The sequence below is a fragment of the Coregonus clupeaformis genome, chromosome 40, assembly GCF_020615455.1.
Source record: "Coregonus clupeaformis isolate EN_2021a chromosome 40, ASM2061545v1, whole genome shotgun sequence".
In the NCBI taxonomy this organism is placed as follows: Eukaryota; Metazoa; Chordata; class Actinopteri; order Salmoniformes; family Salmonidae; genus Coregonus; species Coregonus clupeaformis.
In genome coordinates, this window is record NC_059231.1 from 18,366,203 (window position 1) to 18,390,036 (window position 23,834).

The 23,834-nt window shown below is 41.8% G+C and overlaps 1 protein-coding gene across 1 annotated transcript in view; it reads right to left on the bottom strand.

Moving 5' to 3' along the window:
- Nucleotides 1-23,834, bottom strand: part of LOC121555154 (adenylate cyclase type 5-like) — a 202,064-nt gene that overhangs the window by 158,141 nt on the left and 20,089 nt on the right. The gene's annotated exons all lie outside the window — the stretch shown is intronic.

The window sequence follows — 23,834 nt, forward strand, 5'->3', positions numbered from 1 at the left end:
ATGAATATAACTCCAAATATATTGTTTCTAATTTATTATCCTGAGTCTAGTTTTGCCATTGAAATGCTCAGTCTAATTGTGTGGGTGTGTAGATTAGTGCTGAGCTATTTTTCGGTTATTTTTAAACAATTAATTGACCCATGTCGGTTCAATGATTTGAATTCCATTTCGTTCGTTTTCTTTTGCTGTGAGCTCGATGTGCAGTTTCTCTAGAGATAAATCAGATCAAGCCCAAACTGTGCGATGCAGTAGGGAGCTGTATTTTCCAACAGGCCATTATTCTATATAGTTTAGCACAGATGTAATATACACAACAACTGAAATATTTTGTTAAAGTCATGTGAATAAATGATGGTTAATAAGTGATAAGCAGTAATGGACAGTCACTACTACCATCATGGGACTTTTATGAATGGTTTTATTCTGTGTTGTTCCAACATTCAACCCACATAATGCATAGTGCATTTAATGTCTCAAACCAAAACCGAACCGACCTCAAAAAGCACTAATCGCTAAGCACTAGTGTTGATACAAATGTTTATATATTTACATGCACAGCCCTGATTGGCGGATAGGATCGGGGACAACATATTTCCTGCCAGAATTTCTGGGGACTCTATTTTTCCCCCAAGAATTTCTCTTGACCCCACCCCAAATCTAATGACACAACCTTAAAATTGGCCAATTTAGATTTTTACATCAACAAATAACCTTCAATTCATTGCATTTTCATCTCTTATTAAAATGAAAAGTAAGCAATAAATAAATGAACTTAATAAAAGAGTGTTTTTTTAATAATCTTTCTCAAAAACGTTTGTCCCATACAATAATTTGAACTCATTAATTTTTATTTTTATTTTATGTTGGCGACCCCACTGCAGTTTCCCCACGACCGACTTTGAAGACCTCTAGAGCCTACCCCACTTCCCCATTCAAAGTAGGAGGATAAATAAAGTATGCAAATAAAAGATGACTGGTCATTGGTCAGAATAATCAGATCAGATTGTGATGTCATGATCTGGACCAAAAACTCCATCCCACCTGAACAGGCTGAAATTCCAGGATTTTTTTTCAAACAGCTCTTACACTAAAAGGGCATTATCATAATCTTCACAATTTCAGAGTGTTATTTTGATCTCATAGTGTGGAAATATCCTTTTTTTTTTAAACAGGAAAATCACAGTTTTGATTGTGTTGCCCCTTTAATAAAGAGACAAGTGGTCCCTGACTCTGAATTGACCTATTTTTCTCTGGAGAGGTGCATTTGGTTTGTTTTTAGCATGAATGCCTTTTTTCAAGGGATGTGCTTTTGAATGTTTCCTCCCCAAATTCAGGTGTGTGTGTGTTTAAGCTTGAGTGCGACTTCATGCATACATGGCATACAGTGAGGGAAAAAAGTATTTGACCCCTCTGCAAAACATGACTTAGTACTTGGTGGCAAAACCCTTGTTGGCAAACACAGAGGTCAGACGTTTCTTGTAGTTGGCCACCAGGTTTGCACACATCTCAGGAGGGATTTTGTCCCACTCCTCTTTGCAGATCTTCTCCAAGTCATTAAGGTTTCGAGGCTGACGTTTGGCAACTCAAACCTTCAGCTCCCTTCACAGATTTTCTATGGGATTAAGGTCTGGAGACTGGCTAGGCCACTCCAGGACCTTAATGTGCTTCTTCTTGAGCCACTCCTTTGTTGCCTTGGCCGTGTGTTTTGGGTCATTGTCATGCTGGAATACCCATCCACGACCCATTTTCAATGCCCTGGCTGAGGGAAAGAGGTTCTCACCCAAGATTTGACGGTACATGGCCCCGTCCATCGTCCCTTTGATGCGGTGAAGTTGTCCTGTCCCCTTAGCAGAAAAACACCCCCAAAGCATAATGTTTCCACCTCCATGTTTGACGGTGGGGATGGTGTTATTGGGGTCATAGGCAGCATTCCTCCTCCTCCAAACACGGCGAGTTGAGTTGATGGTAAAGAGCTCGATTTTGGTCTCATCTGACCACAACACTTTCACCCAGTTCTCCTCTGAATCATTCAGATGTTCATTGGCAAACTTCAGACGGGCCTGTATATGTGCTTTATTGAGCAGGGGGACCTTGCGGGCGCTGCAGGATTTCAGTCCTTCAGTGTGTTACCAATTGTTTTCTTGGTGACTATGGTCCCAGCTGCCTTGAGATCATTGACAAGATCCTCCCGTGTAGTTCTGGGCTGATTCCTCACCGTTCTCATGATCATTGAGAATAATCGCACCAACTGTTGTCACCTTCTCACCAAGCTGCTTGGCGATGGTCTTGTAGCCCATTCCAGCCTTGTGTAGGTCTACAATTTTGTCCCTGACATCCTTGGAGAGCTCTTTGGTCTTGGCCATGGTGGAGAGTTTGGAATCTGATTGATTGATTGCTTCTGTGGACAGGTGTCTTTTATACAGGTAACAAGCTGAGATTAGTAGCACTCCCTTTAAGAGTGTGCTCCTAATCTCAGCTCGTTACCTGTATAAAAGACACTTGGGAGCCAGAAATCTTTCTGATTGAGAGGGGGTCAATTACTTATTTCCCTCATTAAAATGCAAATCAATTCATAACATTTTTGACATGCGTTTTTCTGGATTTTGTTGTTGTTATTCTGTCTCTCACTGTTCAAATAAACCTACCATTAAAATTATAGACTGATCATGTCTTTGTCAGTACAAAATCAGCTGGGGATCAAATACTTTTTTCCCTCACTGTATGTGAGAGATAATGGATGTGTGTTTTGTTGTGTCTGTGAGTGTGTTTTCTTTAGGGATGGATTTCTTTGATTTCCATGTGCTATGAGGAGAAACAGAATGTTAACCCCATGCGTAAAGCGGCATGGACATGGGATTGGGATACATTGTGTTGCTCTTAGCTATTGACAGATGCTATAATACAGACATTCTCTACTCTAGCTCGGGAACTGTGTATCCTAACTTATCTCCAATTTATCTCTAACTGTGTATTGTTTTAAAGGTGCAGCATTCAAATGAAGCCAAGTTTGTCAACCCTCCAAAAACAATTAAGCACCGGGACAGAGATATCCTAGGACAACATTAATATTTATCCACAGTTGGTCCGTGGATGGTATGCCTGGTATGTCAACCGTTACGGTTAGGTGATTTATTCGATGACTGAGCTCTGTGCGCTCTGCTCCAGTCTGTCCAGCTACTGGTTTAGATTCCTTTTGCTGTGCATGAGTGGCCCATTATTGACTCTGTTATATTATGAGAATAAGATATACAGTACCCATGAAGCCCTGGTAGATGATGTTTCCTGGTCATAGCTAGTCTGTTTATCATACATGGTAATCCAGTTGGTTTGTCATGACCTGTGTCTAAAGGCTTCCGCATGTTTCAGTTCGTCTGGCGCCTAGCCAAAGTCGGCTAGGCGAACCGAACCCTTAAAAGACATTCACTTGAAAAATGAGAAAAAAGCGGCAATACTATTGTAGTCAAAATTATTCTAAGATAACTAAAGAAATCTGTCATTAATTTTGACGTTTTTGCCGAGATCTTAGTCACGCAATTTTACATCTAACTAAAATCTTAAACATTAGCTCATTCATAAAAACTGCAGCTCTTTGCTGCATTTGTTGACATTCCTTTTCTAGCCATGTTTTTTAAAGTTTTGAAATCTCAAACAGTAGAGTGGACTATCAACTAGTGATGTGCAGTTCGCGAACGATTCGTTCTATTTGAACAACTCTTTTAACTGACTCGAGACTCATGATTCGTTTTTCTGAGTGATTCGTTCATTTTAGTCGTTCGTTTAACCTGCTGGTGCTGGCCACAATGAGTCCTACAGCACGATTTATGCTTGATACAAAAATGTGGTCGGAGGCTTCATATGGAGGGTGTGACGCAATTGCGGAACCTCTGGAGCCACGCAGCAGAGTGTGTGAGTGGAACAGAGCTGAGGGCGGAGCGGAGCATGCCCAATTTGATCGGTCCAAGCCCTTCGCTCATATTTTAACTTTAACACTTCTCATGTGGTTCTTGTATTAATCATGCACAGACATTCTACCCAAACACTCACACACTGGTTGCTTTCTCTTATTACGAGATTTAGCACAAATGCAAACTGCTGGCAGATGGACAATGGAAATAGCCAACCTCTGAAGGCCAGAGGGGTGGAGGCGGGGGAGAGGACGAGAGGAGGGATGGGGAGGGGAGAGGAGGGGAGGGGAAAGGAGAGGGGTACTAGGACTGGCTCCCCTTCTTAGCTATACCCTACCGCCCTCCAAGGTTCAAAATACTGTTTAGTACAGTGGTCACCAAACTTTTCTAAGCCGAGATCACTATCTGACTCAAAATGCAGGCAGAGATCTACTGCTCAGAATTGTTTTAAAACATGACTTAAAAAACATAAGCCTATGCAACATTAACCTATTACAACCAGTTCTGTAACAAATTAGGTTTGTGCAGTAGGCTATTAGGCTCAACACATTATCACAGCATAGTAGCTATTCTTGAATTGCCCTGCTAATGTTGTTCTTCTCAGACCATTTACAAAACGTGAGGTATATGATCACACTGGTAATATATCATTTGTTGTATTACTCGTGAGGCATCAATTGAAATGATTTGCGTATTTTTTTTACTGGACTGATGGCGCCTGCATCTGATGGTCAGTTTGGATGGATGGATGGATGGGTGGATGGAGGGAGAGAGAGAGAGAGAGAGACTGCCTCCCACAATCCCTCAGTTCTTCCTCCCTCCGCTGACCAAAAAGGGGACACCGTCTTCCAGCTAATGGCGAAACTCGTGTCACACTCGTATGACCAGAGAACGTAAAATACTCCTTGATATTAGAAAGACTCAAGCCGCTAATAACAATGCAAAATTATCGATACACTTTGTAGCACGAGTTGATAGGGAGAGGGCGTTTCATGGCTTATAAAAGTGTTGAATAATGTGTTGACAGTGCTGAATAAAATCTTAAACACTAATTCACTCATAAAAACTGCAGCTCTTTGCTGCATTCGTTGACATTCCCTTTCTAGCCTTGTTTTTTAAAGTTTTGAAATCTCAAACAGTAGAGTGGACTATCAACTAGTGATGTGCAGTTCGCGAACGATTCGTTCTATTTGAACAACTATTTTTACTGACTCGAGACTCATGATTAGTTTTTCTGAGTGACTCGTTCATTTTAGTCGTTCGTTTAACCTGCTGGTGCTGGCCACAATGAGTCCTACAGCAGGATTTAAAGCCAATTTATGCTTAATACGAAAATGTGGTCGGAGGCTTCATATGGAGGGTGTGACGCAATTGCGGAACCTCTGGAGCCACGCAGCAGAGTGTGTGAGTGGAACAGAGCTGAGGGCGGAGCGGAGCATGCCCAATTTGACTGGAGCGTGGAGCGAGATTCCCAAAGGCTTGAGTGTTGGGCGGCCCGCTCCAATTTCGCTCCAGTAGTGCTCAAGTAGCACTCAGTTCACGAGCTCAGGGCATGCCCGCCCCAGCATGCATTTGTAGTCTACTTGTGTGCTTGCTTTAGCTACTGTCATGGAGTTCGCTAAATATTTTCATAAAGAAACTGATAAAATACACAGGTGCTAAATCAATTTAATTTGTATTTAATCCTAAATCAGTCACTGCCTATATGAGCAATGTATAGACTATAATGATTTAATACAACAACATGTTGTTTAGATGCTGAGCCCTTTATGTCCCTACCAGCTTATTGTGTCGCACTCGCTAAATGCTTCACTATGTATTTCTTTGTAGGCTATAGCCTTGAAATAATTGAATAATAATAATATGCCATTTAGCAGACGCTTTTATCCAAAGCGACTTACAGTCATGCGTGCATTCATTTTTTTGTGTATGGGTGGTCCCGGGGATCGAACCTACTACCTTAGCGTTACAAGCGCCGTGCTCTACCAGCTGAACTACAGAGGACCACATATAGCCTAAATCATTATATTTTGTTCCTTCTTAGGCTCCCTGTCTGGCTCCTGATCTATTTAGAGTGTTTATATGCTGTTTAATATGACATGTAGCCTATTTGAATGATGTTCGCTTCTTACATTGACCTTTTCCTGTTTATTCAAATCCTTTTCATTCAAATCCATATGGTTTGGTTTCTATATTTAAAAACCAATTGGTAGGTCCAGGTAGTCACAAAAATAGATGGGTGTTGAATAAAATGTGATTTTAATGAATGGAGCAAATTTGGAGCGGCAGTATTTCTTCCTGTGAGCGCAGAGCGGTTTTTGGCAGAGTGGTGCGCAAGCAGGCTCCATTAGCGGGATTTCCAACTGCACAACTCTGCCAGACGCCAAATCAAGCTCCCTACCGCATCGCCGTGCGCCTCCACTATTTTGTAACAGTGCAAGGAGTATGAAAGCCCTGACGTCTGCGGAGGCTGCATCACAGTAAAATGCAGACATCAGATTGACCATGTTAAGCCTTTAATACACACTACTCCGGCTCAGCGGGTCCAGAGATGTGCTCAGACCAGCAACTGTCTGTCATATGCGCGCATGAAAATAGATCATGAGCATAGAGAACAAAAATACATGTTTAGAACTGATAATTGATCGCATGCTGCAAGAATGACTACAATTAATTGATTATTAAATGTTATGATGGACACAGCTTTGTAGAATCAAAACCTACACAGTCTCTGCTCAACAAACTCGAACTCGAGAACGAATCGTTTGGGGGTCTGCAGTTCGCGAATGACTGTGCTTTTCACCTTGCCTGGCTACCCAGTCTCCATGCTCCGGCCAAGTGCTACGCCACGCCCACGGACGTTAAGCCTCGTTCACATTGGCCATAAGCACTCCGTTATGTTGTGCCAGATGTCATGCATTTCAATGGAGACATCCCCAACTGAGTGAAAACACAACACCCCCTTGCGGTTTAACGCTCCATTGCGAGAAGGACACCATATTCTTAGAAATTACCAAAACACAGAAGAAGATGAAAATATGTGGTTTTCGGTGATGGCTTTATGGGATAGCTAGCAACTTGTAAACAATTACCCATTCCTATAAGTGAGTAGGCCTACTATTTTAATAGTAATGTTAAATAATACACGTTGGCTGTTAAGCCAATTATTTTATATGACTGTTGCCTTCCGTTTAAGTGTATTATGATGTTAATGGGCCCCGTGTAGCTCAGTTGGTAGAGCATGACGTTTGCAACGCCAGGGTTGTGGGTTCGATTCCCACGGGAGGACAGTATGAAAAATGTATGCACTCACTAACTGTAAGTCACTCTGGATAAAAGCGTCTGCTAAATGACTAACAAGTAATGAAGTTTGTTTTTGATGATAGGTGGTGGTGGCCAGTTACAATAGTATATTGAACCTAGCCTAGCTACTCTGCAGTGCAAGCTAGCTTGACTTGCAGTAAAGTTAGAGAAACAAGTTGAGGAAAAAGTAACTAAACAAGACATGTTTTATTATCACCTGAAACAATATATTTATCCTGTGTCGAATGAAAAGGTCATATTTTAAAATTTCCCCAAATAAATGTGATCTCTGGATCTCCTCCATCTTGCGTTACAAACACTACACTTGTCCGTTCAGTAGCGGGGCAAGACTCCATGAAGATGACATATCGCATAATGAAATACATCACGATGTAAACGGGCATTCGTTTCTTCTCTGCAATGAGAAGTATGTTACGAACGACAAAGCAGTGGAAGAATTTAGTGTGAGTCATCAGGCTACTTATCACCCTCACCGCAGTCAAGCAATTATTAGGACCTATATGTACAACTATATAAATTATACAATTATATCCTTACAATAAGGTCCTTGAAAATTACAATTAAGAATGAAAAAGTCCCTGAAAGTCCTTGAATTTGACTTGCCAATGTCTGTATGAACCCTGCTTAAAGGATGTATAATCCTAGGCCTATGTTGTTGTATAGGTGGAGTTATGGGCCAATTTGCTTATATTCACTTTTCTTTCTCTAAGTACACATGGGGAACTGCATGAAAATCCTTTTTATTTTTGTTTCAAACCATTTAGAAATTCTGATCCCAATGTTGGCCCCATTATTTATAGATAGACCCATATACTCTCTCACCCAAACCCTCTCTCTCAACCCTCCAACAAGATTCAGAATGCCTGCTGCTGAAGGATCCTGTAGTACTAGTTGCCGTGGCAATACATCTACAGACTCCTTGGTCTGCTAGCACACTTGAGTGTGGGCATATTAGAGTGTATGCATATTAGAGTGTGTGCATATTAGAATGTGGCATATGCAAATCTCAGCATCACCTTTGAGACAAGGCTAAGTGGAACATCAGTGCAAACATGGATGTTTGGCTACCCTATGGCTCTCTCTATACAATTCGTACCTGGCTGCTCTCCTGGTTCCCAATGGCACATTTATGATCCTCTCCTTTGAATATTTAAGACATGCAAACAACCACAAGTATTGTTACATATTTTACACTATCTACTGTGCCTACAGAAAGTATTCATACCCCTTGACTAAAAATTTCTAAAAAACATTATTACACTTTTACATTATGGGGTATTGAGTGTAGGTCAGTGACAAAAACACCTATATTTAATCCATTTAAATTAATGTTTAAACACAACTCAATTTAGAAAAAGTCAAGGGGTGTGAATACTTTCTGAAGGCGCTGTATGTAAGCAAAATACCCCTATCTGATTATACTACTACATGACTAAGACCTCCAGTCATCCAGTATCCTCTATAATAAAAAACAACATTGTTGATACTTCTTCATTACGTGAAAAACACAAACATTTTGGTTCAAGAAATATGAAGGATGATATTAACAAAACAACTCCTGCACCCCCCGAACACATTTCAAGAAGAGGACACAAACATGGACACTGGGTAAAAGGGCTCATCTAGCAGTAGCTATGTACTTTAGTCCCAAATATGAAAATACATCTCTATCTCTAAATTAATCTTGGTTAACGCATTTATGTTTACGTAGTCTGTCCACGAGAGATTACCTCTAAATAGCTGTCATATCCATACATTTCCTGTGAATATAAATATGCTAAATGTGTGCACATTGAGTGACACATAACCACCAAAATAGTGAACATCATAAACTAAACCTTCTCCTGAGGCAAGACTATTTAAAATCTTAGATTAAAGGCTCCCATTGTGAATTCTCACCGGAGTGCTTTACTTTCCTTCTACAAGAACAAAGTGAATCCTTTCCTTCCCTCCCTCCCTCCCTCACGCCATCCTGAAGATAGAGAGAGCATAATGTTACCTCATTAGTCATGATAATATAATGCCATTCCTTCTCGGTACGTAATTAGCATAATGGCACATAATGGTCGCAATGGTGTCTACTCGTCACCTTAACAATACCATCCTGTTAACTATGCTATAACACTATAGAGTACTTCGAGTAAAGTGCATTACATAATTCTGCAATTATGGTGCTTCACCACTTTCTGAGGAGTTCGAAGCCATCAATCATATGAGGAGATGAAATCAGTGTTGCCTCAGCTGCATCCTTGTACTGTGAACTGCCAGGTATTTTCTTAGAAATGTTTTTTCTTAGGAAGTACATGGTAAAATTATACTTTTATAATAATTACCCTAATAATAACATTTTGGTCTCCTAGAGATGTAGGCCTACTGAAACATTTGTACATTTTAGTCATTTAGCAGATGCTCTTATCCAGAGCGACTTACAGTGAATGCACTTTATTTTTTATATTTTTCATACTGGTCCCCCGTGGGAATCGAACCCACAACCCTGGCATTGCAAGCGCCATGCTCTACCAACTGAGCTACACGGGGCTACGAAACAAGCTCAACTATATGCAATTTAATCTAGGCAGTAAGGTTTCATGACGCGGTACTGTTGCTACATGTCCACAGATACCTGTGCTTCTACCTGAGCCCTGCCAGTAAATCTATACCCTGCTATCATCACCTGGACCAATAACGCTGCTAGGTCGAATGGCATGCTATTCCCCTATGGGCCCTGGTCAAAAGCAGTGCACTATTTAGGGAATAGGGTACCATTTGGGACGTAGGCATGGTCCCTTGTCCAATCAAAGGATCTGATTACATTACTAAGCATATGGGCTCAAAGAGGAAGCAGAATAGAACACAGACATGCAGACAGACGTGAGATCTGATCCCAGACCCAGCTTCTGTCCTGACAGAATACAGTAAAGATAGACAGTCTGAAATGATACTCGATTTACTATATACAGTGCCTTGCAAAATTATTCATCCCCCTTGGTGTTTTTCCTATTTTGTTGCATTACAACATGTAATTTAAATGGATTTTTATTTGGATTTCATGTAATGGACATACACAAAATAGTCCAAATTGGTGAAGTGAAATGAAAAAAATAACTTGTTTCAAAATATTCTTACAAATAAATAACGGAAAGGTGGTGCGTGCATATGTACAGCGAGGGAAAAAAGTATTTGATCCCCTGCTGATTTTGTACGTTTGCCCACTGACAAAGAATGATCAGTCTATAATTTGAATGGTAGGTTTATTTGAACAGTGAGAGATAGAATAACAACAACAAAATCCAGAAAAACGCATGTCAAAAATATTATAAATTGATTTGCATTTTAATGAGGGAAATAAGTATTTGACCCCTCTGCAAAACATGACTTAGTACTTGGTGGCAAAACCCTTGTTGACAATCACAGAGGTCAGACGTTTCTTGTAGTTGGCCACCAGGTTTGCGCACATCTCAGGAGGGATTTTGTCCCACTCCTCTTTGCAGATCTTCTCCAAGTCATTAAGGTTTCGAGGCTGACGTTTGGCAAGTCGAACCTTCAGCTCCCTCCACAGATTTTCTATGGGATTAAGGTCTGGAGACTGGCTAGGCCACTCCAGGACCTTAATGTGCTTCTTCTTGAGCCACTCCTTTGTTGCCTTGGCCGTGTGTTTTGGGTCATTGTCATGCTGGAATACCTATCCACGACCCATTTTCAATGCCCTGGCTGAGGGAAGGAGGTTCTCACCCAAGAATTGACGGTACATGGCCTCGTCCATCGTCCCTTTGATGCGGTGAAGTTGTCCTGTCCCCTTAGCAGAAAAACACCCCCAAAGCATAATGTTTCTGCCTCCATGTTTGATGGTGGGGATGGTGTTCTTGGGGTCATATGCAGCATTCCTCCTCCTCCAAACACGGCGAGTTAAGTTGATGCCAAAGAGCTCCATTTTGGTCTCATCTGACCACAACACTTTCACCCAGTTCTCCTCTGAATCATTCAGATGTTAATTGGCAAACTTCAGATGGGCATGTATATGTGCTTTCTTGAGCAGGGGGACCTTGCGGGCGCTCCCTTTAAGAGTGTGCTCCTAATCTCAGCTCGTTACCTGTATAAAAGACACCTGGGAGCCAGAAATCGTTCTGATTGAGAGGGGGTCAAATACTTATTTCGAGTAAAGTGCAAATCAATGCGTTTTTCTGGATTTTTTTGTTGTTATTCTGTCTCTCACTGTTCAAATAAACCTACCATTCAAATTATAGACTGATCATTTCTTTGTCAGTGGGCAAATGTACAAAATCAGCAGGGGATCAAATACTTTTTTCCCTCACTGTATTCACCCCCTTTGCTATGAAGCCCCTAAATAAGATCTGGTGTAACCAATTACCTTCAGAAGTCACAAAATTAGTTAAATAAAGTCCACCTGTGTGCAATCTAAGTGTCACATGATCTCAGTATATTTACACCTGTTCTGAAAGGCCCCAGAGTCTGCAACACCACTAAGCAAGCGGCACCATGAAGACCAAGGAGCTCTCCAAACAGGTCAAGGACAAAGTTGTGAAGAAGTACAGATCAGGGTTGGGTTATAAAAAAATATCAGAAACTTTGAACATCCCACGGAGCACCATTAAATCCATTATTAAAAAATGGAAAGAATATGGCACCACAACAAACCTGCCAAGAGAGGGCCGCCCACCAAAACACACGGACCAGGCAAGGAGGGCATTAATCAGAGAGGCAACAAAGAGACCAAAGATAACCCTGAAGGAGCGGCAAAGCTCCACAGCAGAGATTGAAGTATCTGTCCATAGGACCACTTTAAGCCGTACACTCCACAGAGCTGGGCTTTATGGAAGAGTGGCCAGAAAAAAGCCATTGCTTAAAGAAAAAAATAAGCAAACACATTTGGTGTTCGCCAAAAGGCATGTGGGAGACTCCCCAAACATTTGGAATAAGGTACTCTGGTCAGCTTTTTGGCCATCAAGGAAAATGCTATGTCTGGCGCAAACACAACACCTCTCATCACCCCGAGAACACCATCCCCACAGTGAAGCATGGTGGGGGCAGCATCATGCTGTGGGGATGTTTTTCATCAGCAGGGACTGGGAAACTGGTCAGAATTGAAGGAATGATGGATGGTGCTATATACAGGGAAATTCTTGAGGGAAACCTGTTTCAGTCTTCCAGAGATTTGAGACTGGGACAGAGGTTCACCTTCCAGCAGGACAATGACCCTAAGCATACTGCTAAAGCAACACTCGAGTGGTTTAAGGGGAAACATTTAAATGTCTTGGAATGGCCTAGTCAAAGCCCAGACCTCAATCCAATTGAGAATCTGTGGTATGACTTAAAGATTGCTGTACACCAGCGGAATCCATCCAACTTGAAGGAGCTGGAGCAGTGGCTAGATGTGCCAAGCTTATAGAGACATACCCCAAGAGACTTGCAGCTGTAATTGCTGCAAAAGGTGACTCTACAAAGTATTGACTTTGGGGGGTGTGAATAGTTATGTTTGTTTCACAATAAAAAATATTTTGCATCTTCAAAGTGGTAGGCATGTTGTGTAAATCAAATGATACAACCCCCCCCAAAAAAAATCCATTTTAATTCCAGGTTGTAAGGCAACAAAATAGGAAAAATGCCAAGATGGGAGAATACTTTCACAAGCCACAGTAGTGCACTACTTTTGACCAGAGCCCATAAAAGTAGTGCACAGTGAATAGGGTGCTATTTGGGATGAATCCCAGAGACCAGCGAGCTCTCTTGTCCTCCTAGAACCTGTATGCTAGCTAGCTCATTGATTATGGAGTCAGGGACAGGGAGTGAGATCCAAGCAGGAAAGCATCTGACTCTACAGGCAAATAAAAAAATTATTCTGATTATGTCCCCCTAATAAATATGCTGGCCTGGGTTCAAATAGTTTTTGTTTTGTTTTATTCAAATACTTTGAGGTGTTTGATTGAGCCTTCTTGCAGGCCAGAAAGGCAGGGTTTGCACTTTTGGAACTGTTTCTTTGGTTCAATTTTGCCAAGCAAACTCAGTCAAGCACAGCTAAAAGTATTATTAACCTCTTAAGGATCTAACCCTTTTTTTTCCATTTTTGCCTAAAATGACATACCAAATCTAACTGCCTGTAGCTCAGGACCTGATCCCATTTGAAAGGAAACACTTTGAAGTTTGTGGAAATGTGAAATTAATGTAGGAGAATATAACACATTAGATCTGGTAAAAGATAATACAAACAGATTTTTTTTTTTTTTTTTTTAATCATCTTTGAAATGCAAGAGAAAGGCCACCATATAATATTGCAGTTTAGGCGCAATTTAGATTTTGACCACTAGATGGCAGCAGTGTGTGTGCAACATTTCAGATTGATCCAGTGAAGCATTGCAATACTGGACTATTTTGTATCAAGTCTGCCCAAATCTGCCAAATTGGTCAATTGATACATTTTCAAGTACATAACTATAGAGAACATACAAAAATGATATAGTAATACAAAATCTAAGTTTACACACTCTCAGGAATGTTATACATGATGGATCATTAGCTTATCCACTAACTTTCACACATCTAGATGGCTGGGCGGGGTGGGTGTGGAGCCAGAGACAGCAGGGGTTCAAACTGTAGAACCCAGTTCCTACATTTGAATATAAAAATTGATTTTGTCAAACAAAACTATGCTACATTTTATCTCTGGGACCCTTAGGATGACAAATCAGAGCAAGATTACTGAATGTAAGTACATTATTTACTTTCAGAGGTGAATGTATCAAACCAGTTGCCGTGATATGTTTTTTGTTGTTGTGCACTCTCCTCAAACAATAGCATGGTACGTTTTCACTGTAATTGCTACTGTAAATTGGACAGTGCAGTTAGATTAACAATAATTTAAGCTTTCTGCCCATATAAGACATGTCTATGTCCTGGAAAGTTTACTGTTACTTACAACAGTCATGCTAATCACAATAGCGCATGTTAGCTCAACCATCCCGTATACGGGACACCGATCCCGTCGAGATGGTTAAGAAAACAAATACTATTTGAAGCCAGGTCTGTAAATAAGAGAGACACATAAAAACAATGTTACATCCAGCAGCCTGTTACTTTTATAGCAAAAACTATTTTTAAACCACTACTGCATTCTTTTGCCTCTTTAGAGACGAACATATTCAACAGATGTTCAGAAATACAAATCTGGAACCACACTGTTGCAAGGAGGTCCGTCCATGCATGCATGAGGCTACTCTGGGGTTGAGCCACAAGAGCCAGAGTAGTTAGTAGTGAGTCCCTAAGATTACACAGGAGGCCTGTGGGAGTGGGAACAGTAGCTTGGACCCAGATCTGTTTGTGCTGTCTTGCCAAGTCCTATGCTCATTGTTACCCCAAACAACAAGACAACAAAACAGATCTGGGACGAGGCTATGGAAACAGTTGATATCATGGCCATGTAGTGTACTCCTCTCCTGAATGAGCATACCCAGCATCTGAGATTGTGTGGAGCAGCTAGTGGATAGCGAGCCAATGCCCAGACCCCAGAGAACAGAACAGATGTGTTTACGAGCGGCAGGGCATTCCCGTCTGTCTGTCTGTAATGGACATGTTACTTTTGGTACTCAGACCAGGCAGAGAGAAACAGAGAACTAGCCAGACCCAACCTGGTCAGTGAGAGACGGGCTTGTATCCACACCACACAAGGGGGATTTCCTTCTCCCACTAGTACAACAAAATCAATGTGATCACACTGTCTCTGTTAGTTTCGGATGACTTCTGCTGACCATCTGGCAATTTACTCCCAGCCACGGAGATGAGAAAGAGAGATTGTCGGAAATCAGCTCCGCACCATGGAGCATTTCTCACGTTGTTACGCCATCTGCGTGGAAAGAATAATTCTCAGATACAGACCGACTGCACTGTAAACCCCAAGTTGAAATCAAAGTAAATGAAAAGTCATTATTACTTAAAATGTTTGTGGTACTGACTCAAAACTAAATGAGAAATCACACCAACTCTATTCTTTAAAGTTATGATAACGAATTAACTTTTTTCCCCAGCATGCTCTACTGCAGGTAAATTTTATGTAATTGGTTTTAATATGTGTTTTTGCATGTACATTGAGTGATTGATTGATTAATCTTATGCTACACAAAGATAAATAACATACATTTTTCTAAACTAATCCAATCGTTTAGTTAGTTACTGAAATGGTTGTTCCAGTTTAAATTACTTAGGTAGTGTCCTTCCACTGTTCCTAACCCTGGCAGTCATTGTAAATGCAGGTTGTGGGTGAATACAAATTTAAACTGTTGGATATCCTAACTCTGGCTGGATTCCAAAAGGAATTACACATCACTTTGCAAACCATCATAATGTGACTTGCAGGTAAGGTTCCAGAAATCCCGGTTAGAAGATTTCTGGAAATCCTTCAACCAGTTTTTTTTAAATCTGGGAATTTGGGGAAAGTTACTGGAATTTTGCAACCATACTAGCAGGCCTGATTTGGCCTGTAAATCATGAGTTTTAGGCCACTGTATTAGGGTGAAGCTAGGCCTCAAAATAAGCCTTTATGCGATATGTAATGTATTGTCACAAAGGGTTTAATTATAATGATAACATTTGCCTAGGAACTCACTTGGTGAAGGCCACAGGACTGAAAATGAATGAATTCAATAACCATGTCTCTGTCTCTAACAAACACAGTCATAGGTGGTAACTCTACAATTCACTCGAAAAGGCAAGGCACACTGGGAAATTATATTGGAGGTGTTAATCAAACATTTCAAGCTGATATATCTCCAATCTGGACCCCCTACAGGGTCACAGTGACTCTATCAGATTGAGTAATGACTACAGAATCACTTTATGTAACTGGACTCAGATATACACTACATGACCAAAGGTATGTGGACACCCCTTAAAATTAGTGGATTCGTCTATTTCAGCCTCACCAGTTACTGACAGGTGTATAAAATCGAGCACACAGCCATGCAATCTCCATAGACAAACATTGGCAGTAGAATGGCCTTACTGAAAAGCTTAGTGACTTTCAATGTGGCACCTTCATAGAATGCCATCTTTCCAACAAGTCAGTTCGTCAAATTTCTGCCCTGCTAGAGCTGCCTCGGTCAACTGTAAGTGCTGTTATTGTGAAGTGGAAACGTCTACGAGCAACACCGGCTCAGCCGCGAAGTGGCAGGCCACAAAAGCGCACAGAACGGGACCGCCGAGTGCTGAAGCGCGTAGCGTGTAAAAATCGTCTGTCCTTGATTGCAACACTCACTACTGAGTTCCAAACTGTCTCTGAAAGCAATGTCAGCACAATAACTGTTCGTCGGGAGCTTCATGAAATGGGTTTCCATGGCCGAGCAGCCGCACACAAGCCTAAGATCACCATGTGCAATGCCAAGCGTCGGCTGGAGTGGTGTAAAGCTCGCCACCATTGGACTCTGGAGCAGTGGAAACGCATTCTCTGGAGTGATGAATCACGCTTCACCATCTGGCAGTCTGACGAATTGGTCATGTAGTGCATATAATGCAATAGGTTTCCTCAAAAGTTTTGAGTAATGACAGCACATTGGGGTTTACAGTGAGGGAAGAGGGGGGAGAGGGCTGTGGCACTGCTGTCTTGGGCTGATTAACTACGTAAACGTGTCTCATGTCTCAACCGCTCTCTGCGCTATAGGCTAAAGCGAACACAGAGGAAGACAGGATGCTTCTGAACAATTTAAGTTTCTTAACTTAATTTTTTTGAGGTAATCAGTTTGACCGACTACTCAGACTTTACCCCAGCTGCGTCCCAAATGGCACCCTATTTCCTACAGTATAGTGAATAGGGTAACATTTGGGACGTATGTAGACTCAAGTAATTTTCTACTACCTCTCAGATCATGAAATGATAAAAAACAGCTGCAGGCCTTTCCAGGAGAGGAGTGATGGAGTATAATGTGAGACCAAGCAGCATCCAAGCTTAAGGCTGTGTTTACACAGACAGCCCAATTCTGATCTTTTTTTAAACTAATTAATCTTTTGACCAATCAGATCAGCTCTGAAAAAGATCTGATGCGATTGATCAAATGACCAATTAGTGAAAAAAGCCAAATAGGCCTAGCTTACATCACTTCAAGAATAATCAAGCCTTCAGGACCCAGATTTTAACTTGAACAAAACAGCGTCTGCTTTGGTTACCCACCTTGATCACACAATAACTTTGTTACAATGCACTTTTTAACAACAAAGCTTTTCAGTAAGTGCAAAGACTTATGAAAATGTATGAAAATGTATGCACTCACTAACTGTAAGTCGCTCTGGATAAGAGCGTCTGCTAAATGACTAACTGTATCTAACTGTGATGGGTGTTTGAGAATGTTAAGTTGGAACAAAAGCTCTAGTAAAGTTGCTATACAAAATCAAAGCTTAGTACATCCAGGCTCTTACTGGTTGAATCATGTAAGAAACAAGGTTGAATCATGACGTCAGTGATCTTCAGGTCGGAGCTCTAGAAAGATGCCCCGAGTTTCCGACTTGGAATTCCGAGTTGGATGACCGTTCAAAAAGATTTTTCCCAGTCTGAGCTCGTTTTTTCCCAAGTTACCAGTTGTCTTGAACGCACTGAAGTCGGAAGTCTGAGATTTCCAAGTTCCCAGTTTCCAGCATGTCATCAAGAGGAAATATCCTATCTGCTCTGCCCACCCTCTGCGTTCTGAAACAACCGGATGCATCCGGTTTTCAGGGGAAATGGAAAGAGCCTGTGGCGGAGTTTCGCTTTTGGACGTTAAGAAGGCGTTACTCAATCTTAACACCTCCTCCACATTTACTAGATTGGTTCAAGAGTGCAGAAAATAACCTCCCCCGACAGTATTTTTTTCTCGTCAGGACCAGAAAGAAATAAACACCGCTCTTTTACGTTAGGTTATGCTCTGCCTGGCTGTGAATTACAGTAGAATCAGATCAAGGACAAAGCTAGGAAGACAGATGACACAGCTCCCATTAAACCACTGATTCATTGATGAACAAGAAATCCTATGGAATAATCAGTGGGAGACTATGGCTCCTTTCAGTGGGAGAATAGTTCCGCATCCCAAATTTGCATTTAAGTCATTTAGCAGACGCTCTTATCCAGAGCGACTTACAGTTAGTGAATACATTATTTTATTTTTTATTTTTTTCATACTGGCTCCCCATGGGAATCAAACCCACAACCCTGGCGTTGCAAACGCCATGCTCTACCAACTGAGCTACATCCCTGCCGGCCATTCCCTCCCCTACCCTGGACGACGCTGGGCCAATTGTGCGCCGCCCCATAGGTCTCCCGGTCACGGCAAGCTACGACAGAGCCTGGATTCAAACCAGGATCTCTACTGGCACAGCTAGCACTGCGATGCAGTGCCTTAGTGCACTGCGCCACTCGGGAGGCTCAAATGGCACCCTATTCCCTATATAGAGCGCTACTTTTGACCAGAGCCCTACTTGCCCATAGGGCTCTGGTCAAAGTTAGTGCACTATTCCCCAGCTAATCTTCTAACGCATATTATTGTTATTTTGCTTTATGAATTCCTCACGCTCCATTCAGCCGTTCCTCTCAGCATCAATCAGCTATGATGAATAATGGTTTCAACAGATGTTGATATAGCAGCACAAACACTGAGGAAAAGAAATGTGCATCAATACAGAAGGAAGAAAGTCACGCAACACTGTGGCAACATTAGCATGTTCTCCAAATAATAGATTATATGGCATTTCACTCTATGGACATAAGCATGTAAATATTAGCCACATGTATCACTAACCATTTTGTTATTGTAATAAAAAAATTAGGAGAAAGTCGTTGGTTGTATTCGATATAAGTTTTTATTTAAAGTATGACTTTCAGCACCCCAGGATAAACATAGGTACAGTTAAGCGTTTATAGAATGTCCATTTTTACAAGAATCGACTGATGGTGACTCAGTTTTGTTGCCCGGAAATCCTGCAAACAGTTATCAAAACTCAACTCCGCCTCGATATAAGGGAAGGAGTTGAGCGTTCCTCAGCTAGCTTCCCAGTAGATTACAACAGCGATGGACAGAGAGTTGTGGATAAAACGTTAACACTATTTTATTTAACTAGGTTCAGTCAGTTAAGAACAAATTCTTATTTACAATGACGGCCTATCGCGGACGACGCTGAGCCAATTGTGCGCCGCCCAATCACAGCCGGATTGTGATACAGCCTAGAATCGAACCAGGGTCTGTAGTGACGCCTTTAGCACTGAGATGCAGTGCCTTACACCGCTGCGCCACTCGGGAGCCAAGCTCAATGAGAATAGCCTTCGTCGCTGCCAACACTTCAACTATGTTGGTACATTTACGCCAACATCACCCCAGTATACCAGAGCAAGATGGAAACGCAAAGAAACAACAACACAACATCGTCTCCCCTCTGCATTCAAGCAGCCCTTGGCAGCTGATTCTGACCGGGCCAAATAAATCCCAAGAGCGATAGGTAGGCTGTGTCCTAACGCCCACGTTAGGAACTTCCCTCTTCCACCCATTTCAGCAAACAGGCAGTAGCGGTTCTATATAGATCGTCTGCTAAATGACTAAAATGTAAATGTAAATATAACCAAGCCAAAGTTTTCAATGAATTGGCCAATGAACCCTGTGTCGCACCTACTCAACAGTGACAGTCCATCATATTACCCCGGAGTGAGCGATGTACCCTGCTACAGACACGCCCACCTTTATGAGAATCACAAGTGCGCATCTGGCACTGAAGGAGGCAGTGTCATGCTGCGTTCATAACCAAGTGGGAAGTGGGAATTTATCACATAGGACTGGAAAAAATCCACTTTAACGGCCCTCAAACTGGTAATTACTAGTGGGACACTCGTCTATCATCCTGAGCACCCACTTCTCCCACATGGTGACCTCTGACATTGCCTACAAAGGAACTGACCTCTATAACAGCATTTTTGTCAGTTAAATGCAACAACAAAACATTATTTATACAAATCTATGAATGTGTTTTTTTAACTTCATAATGTGTTTATAAGCATGATAGCTGTACTTTTAGTTTATAGTTGATACAGCTTGTTGGCCATTAGCCAATCAGCATTTCTCAACTAATTCAAATCACATGAATGCTTCCAACTGGTATTTGTGACTTCCCAACTGGTAAATTCCCAACTCCCACATTGTTACAAATGCAGCATCAGTGGAAACATTGTGAATGCTGAACATTGTGAATGGCATTTAATTTTCCCCATGTAACAAAACTGAACCGTGACCCCAAAACTGCAATAGGTACCGAACCGTGGGTTTGGTGAACCTTCACACCCCTAAAAGAGACACAGTGAGCACACCAGAATCTTTTTTAATTTCACTCTATTAATATGAATCACACCAGAGCAGAGAGAGAGAGAGATCTAAATTCAAGGCAATGAGTATCAGAAGCCCACATTCAATTTTCATCACAGACTTTAAGATGAGAACGATCTCTCTCTCTCTCTCTCTCTCTCTCTCTCTCTCTCTCTCTCTCTCTCTCTCTCTCTCTCTCTCTCTCTCTCTCTCTCTCTCTCTCTCTCTCTCTCTCTCTCTCTCTCTCTCTCTCTCTCTCTCTAATACACTGCCTCTCTCTATCTCTCTCTCTCCCTCTCTCTTACACAATGTCTCTCTCTCTCGCTTTCTCTGTTCTGCATTGTGCTCACTCTCTCAACGACCATGACGGAACAGAACACAAGACAGTCCACTGACTGGATGATAAATCTGATGGCTCAGATAAAATGTCAAAAAAGGTCATTGAGCACCAAGAGGTTTCAGTCTCAAGCAGCGTCCTCACTCCCAAGGTCTGCTCAACGAGGAAAATGCATGAGACGCTACAATTGCCCGTCTCAAATGGTAATTTGGCAAATCTGACTCGGATCAGATTCATCATTTGTTAGGGAGTCACTTGTCTTGCACCAAAATCGATTACTAACATCTGCATCTGTTCTTGTACTACTCTTAAAAGATGCTACAAAAACATCCCCACAGAAAAACTTTCTCACACAGAACAGATGCTGGTTGTTAGTCTGCGTTTACACAGACAGCCCAATTCTGATATTGTTTCCACTAATTGGTCTTTTTAACAATCACATCAGATCTTTTCACATCAGATCTTTTTCAGGGCTGATCTGATTGGCCAAAAGACGAATTAATGTAAAAAATATCAAAATTGGGCTGCCTGTGTAAACGCAGCCTAACAACCTACATCTGTTCTGTGGGAGAAGGTTTTTATGTGGGGGTGTTTTTATAGCATCTTTTAAGATTAGTACAAATCGCAAAGAGGTGACAGAGCCAAACACCCAATTGGAGTATGCCAGGTTCTCCAGAGTTTGCTCTTGCTATAACCGAGTCATACTAGGAAAGTACAGGATAGGATGAACTTTAATGTCCCCGAGGGGAAAATGTATCTTAGACACACAGTACTGCTGTATACAAAATAGACACTGTACATTACACACTCAACATAATACATACATTGCATGTTACCCCTGACATACACATTGTACACTTCTCATACAGTCACATACATAATACATATTGCACATTTCCCTTACATTCTGTCAGTGGGGTACTTACTTATTGCTGTTCAGGTATTTGATGGACATGGGAATGAAGGAGTTCTTCACTATTATTATTATTTACAAAACACTTGTAAATAATAAGAAACACAGTCAGCTAAGCTAAGGGGGGCGTTAACGCTTCTGCTTGTAGTGAACATAAGCTTGTAGAAAAAATTATAGATCATGTTTGATTTGGCTGTAAGTATTTGAAAAGAGAACAATTTCCTATGTGTTTGTGTCTAGCACCAGAGATAGGCTAAAGCTTTGTATAGAGGCAATCAGAATGGGTAGACATGAATTTGAATATCAGACAGGGCAGAGGTGGTTAATTTGCCTGGCAGGCACCATATAAGGGATAACGTGTTTCTTTTCCTGGAGAGTGGAGAGGAGGGGAGCTAGGCCTAACACTTGCTACTTTCAGCTTCAATGTTAACACAGTGTGGATGGACAATCATGTCAGGGGCAAACACTAGGGGTTACACAGAGGTCATGGCTGGGCCAAATGTGTTTTCTATACATTCTGTGGCTCTGTGGTACAATACAGTGTGGCGCGATGGATCAATCCAGTTTTGTTTCCAGCCAACAATGCCTGGGTGTTGGGGTTAAATGACAATCCATATATTGTTACCCAAAGTACTGTACTTTGTTGATTTGAATCAACACATGATATGACACAGGTGAATCAGTTCAATTGAGGACAACATGGATGATGACCTCGTCTCTCTGGAGTTTCCTTCCTCCTCACTACTCCTTTACTCCTAATATCCTTATTCTCTATGGTGACACAAAATCATATGTTACCCAAGGATGAGAGCGCTGGTAGAAATTAGAACGAACAAGGTTCTTATTGGGATCGCAACCTAACAGACTGTGTGACTAATCAATTCGAGTTTCAGGAGAAAAATAAGCCATTGGAGAACAAAGAAATCTACAGTGAAACCAAAAATCGATGAGGCGTTTGTTATCTTCCATGCTAACTGCCAGATCATCAGGGACAAAGAGAGGGGCTCTGGCCAGTTTCCAGCCCCATGCTTCATTTGTCTGTGTTGCTCAGAGGCTAACCCTAGTTTAGCACACAGCGCTCACAGAAAGTGACAGAGAGGGCCTTTATCGGAGCATCCCTCGTGCCAATTAATGTCCCGAATACCACAATGAGAAGAGGAAGGAGGTATATGAATATCTCTCTCAATATGTTTCTCAGAATATGTTGCACATACTCTCTGCATATGATATTACTGTTGATTTGCAGCCACACACATCCACACATTGCCTAACTTGTGTTGCATCCTAAAAGCTTAGTGCAGCAATTAAAAACATTTAAATACAGATTGCTTCTAAGTGAGCACTGTGTAAAGTGAGCACTCAGTAAATTGAGCACTGTGTAAAGTGAACACTCTCCTTATCTAGTCTAAAGAGAAAGAATGTTCAATCAACCGTTCTAGAATGTCGGGAAAAATAGATTCCTCGTGCATCAAGGGGCAGGAATACCGCAAGCATGACTTTACTTATCCGTTGTGCTTATTATATTGTGCTTATCACACACACACACACACACACACACACACACACACACACACACACACACACACACACACACACACACACACACACACACACACACACACACACACACACACACACACACACACACACACACACACACACACACACACACACACACACACACACACACACACACACACACACACACACACACACACACACACACACACACACACACACACACACAGGGATAGGGTGCCATTTGAGCCTCCCGAGTGGCGCAGTGCACTAAGGCACTGCATCGCAGTGCTAGCTGTGCCACTAGAGATCCTGGTTCGAATCCAGGCTCTGTCGTAGCCGGCCGTGACCGGGAGACCCATGGGGCGGCGCACAATTGGCCCAGGGTAGGGGAGGGAATGGCCGGCAGGGGATGTAGCTCAGTTGGTAGAGCATGGCGTTTGCAACGCCAGGGTTGTGGGTTCGATAAAATAATGTATGTGCTAACTGTAAGTCGCTCTGGATAAGAGCGTCTGCTAAAT